Genomic DNA, 3,018 nt, shown 5'->3' with positions numbered 1-3,018 from the left:
AGTTCTGCAAAAGAGCTCAAAGATATTGTTATGTGTATCCCTTGAGGTGGAACCAGGACCCTGTCCCAAGACTGCACTATTGTTTCTTGACAGCTCCTCCCTTGTCTCTGCCCCCCCTCCCTTGCCTCTGCCTCCCCTCCCTTCCCTGATTAGCGACTGTTTGAATCTGCACTTTGGAACACAGGGAAGGTCATAGAGGCTGAAGCCGATTTCCTACAAAAAAGAAACAGGGACACAGGAGGGCTTCCATGCCCAGGAGCCCCACAGGGTCCTGCTCAATTTCACTTTTGCTTATAACTATTGGTTAAAACTCAGTTCTGTGCAACACTATGAAAGCATTCCTTTCAGCTAGGTGTGGGAGTACGGCAGAATTGCAAAGCTATTAAGAGGAAGAGGCAAAAAGGTATGCTCTCTTCCTTTGAGTACACTGTCCAGAGAAAAAAGTACTCACCAATTCTAGTTGTGCCCTATGGGTAGGCATTTAGTTACTTGGCACACCTACTTGCAAGGGAAGCTAGAAGAAAATAAAGGCTTTATTCAAGGGAACCAAATACCCGGCTAAAAACTGAGAAGAACATATGTGGTGACCAGCTGCAGTCTTGGCTATGGCATGTGAATCACACAGCACAGCATCTATCATATAGTTAAAAACTCAGTAAATGTTAACTATTATTTGTGTCAAAATGTGGTCCAAGGAAGACCCTACATGGGTACCTTGTTTTACTCCTACTTGGATATATTTTTTTAACAGACTTTTTTTTTTTAAGAGAAGTTTTAGGTTTACAGAAAAATTGAGCAGTAAGTACGAGAGCTCCCATGTACCTCCTGCCACACACAGGCAGAGTCTCCCCACCGTCCATGAATAATCTTTAATGTTCACTCTACAGAAGTGAAACCCAACCTTCCACTTTTTTTAATTTAATTTAATTTTTTTATACAGCAGGTTCTTATTAGTTATTTTATCCACATCAGTGTATACATGTCAATCCCAATCTCCCGATTCATCCCACCACCCCCCCCTCCACTTTCCCCCCTTGGTGTCCATACATTTGTTCTCTGCATCTGTGTCTCTATTTCTGCCTTGCAAACCACTTCATCTGTACCATTTTTCTAGATTCCACATACATGTGTTAATATATGATATTTGTTTTTCTCTTTCTGACTTCACTCTGTATGACAGTCCTAGGTCCATCCACGTCTCTACAAATGACCCAATTTTGTTCCTTTTTAGGGCTGAGTAATATTCCATTGTATATATGTACCACATCTTCTTTATCCATTCGTCTGTCGATGGGCATTTAGGTTGCTACCATGACCTGGCTATTGTAAATAGTGCTGCAATGAACACTGGGGTGTATGTGTCTTTTTGATTTATGCTTTTCTCCGGGTATATGCTCAGTAGTGGGATTGCTGGGTCATATGGTAATTTTATTTTTAGTTTTTTAAGGAACCTCCATACTGTTCTGCACAATGGCTGTATCAATTTACATTCCCACCAACAGTGCAAGAGGGTTCCCTTTTCTCCACACCCTCTCCAGCATTTGTTGTTTGTAGATTTTCCTTTTTTTTTTTAACTAGTTTCATTCACTTTATTTTTCTCATAGAAAACTATGGGGTGGCTACAGCTGGAGCCTGGGTCCTCTGCATGGAAACTCTGTGTGGGTCTTTACAGGATGGTCAGTGGATTCCTGATATGGAGACTTGGTGAACACCATCTCTTTCCAGAGATCAGGAGTGAGATAACTGTAGGTCTTGGAAATGGCATTAGAAGTGGCCTTGGCAAAGTTGCCCAGCGTGGCAGTGCAGTCCCTGGCAGAGGTGTAGCAGTCGTCAATTCCAGCCATCATCAGTAGCTTCTGGGGCACAGGGGCTGAGACAATGCCAGTGCCCCTGGGGGCAGGGATGAGGCGCACCAGCACAGAGCCTCAGCGGCCAGTCACCTTGCAAGGGACAGTATGGGGCTTGCCCATCTTGTTCCCCCAGTAGCCTCGTCGCACCGGGACCATGGAGAGCTCAGCCAGAATGACGGTCGCACAGATGGCAGTGGCTACTCCTTAGAGCAGGTCACACCCAAACCAACACGTCCGTTGTAATCCCAGATGGCAACAAATGCCTTGAACCTGGTCCGCTGGCCAGCAAGTGTCTGCTTTTGCACAGGCATGATCTTCAAAACTTCCTCCACGAGGGATGACCCCAAGAAAATGTCAGTGATCTCAGATTCCTTGATGGGCAGAGAAAAGAGATAGATCTCCTCCAGGGATTGATCTTCATGTCCTTGACCAGGCGGCCCAGCTTGGTGACGCGGAGACACTCCTTGTCCTCGGCCTTGCCTCCGTGAGCTCCGCGACCCCGGCCCTGGCCATGGACGCCGCTGCTGAAGCCTCCGCGGCCTCCCATTCCAGGGCCCCTGGGGCCTCCGGGCCCTCTGGGCCCTCTCACAGCACCGGTGTCACTTGCCATTTGGTGTTTTTACAGAAAAAAAAAAAGAAAGCTTTACAGAAAAAATTAAAAAGCTAGATTTTCTGATGATGCCCATTCTAACCGGTTTGAGGTGATACCTCATTGTAGTTTTTTTTTTAACCTCTTTATTGAAGTATAATTGCTTTACAATGGTGTGTTAGTTTCTGCTTTATAACAAAGTGAATCAGCTACACATATACATATATCCCCATGTCTCCTCCCTCTTGCGTCTCCCTCCCACCCTCCCTATCCCACCCTTCTAGGTGGTCACAAAGCACTGGGGCTGATCTCCCAGTGCCATGCGGCTGCTTCCCACTAGCTATCTATTTTACATTTGGTAGTGTATATATGTCAGTGCCACTCTCACTTCATCCCAGCTTACCCTTCCCCTCCCCGTGTTCTCAAGTCCATTCTCTACGTCTGCGTCTTTATTGCTGTCCTGCCCCTAGGTTCTTCAGAGCCATTTTTTTTTTAGATTCCATATATATGTGTTAGCATACGGTATTTGCTTTTCTCTTTCTGACTTACTTCACGCTGTATGACAGACTCTAGGTCCAT

General features: G+C 45.7%; 1 pseudogene; it reads right to left on the bottom strand.

The window, feature by feature from the left end:
* Positions 1 to 1,802: 1,802 nt before the first annotated feature.
* Positions 1,803 to 2,460, bottom strand: LOC115844327 (small ribosomal subunit protein uS5 pseudogene; annotated as a pseudogene).
* Positions 2,461 to 3,018: the final 558 nt, after the last annotated feature.

The sequence above is a fragment of the Globicephala melas genome, chromosome 10 (assembly GCF_963455315.2).
Source record: "Globicephala melas chromosome 10, mGloMel1.2, whole genome shotgun sequence".
Classification (NCBI taxonomy): domain Eukaryota; kingdom Metazoa; phylum Chordata; class Mammalia; order Artiodactyla; family Delphinidae; genus Globicephala; species Globicephala melas.
The sequence above is the reverse complement of the archived record's forward strand: the minus strand, read 5'-3'. Positions and strand labels throughout refer to the sequence as shown.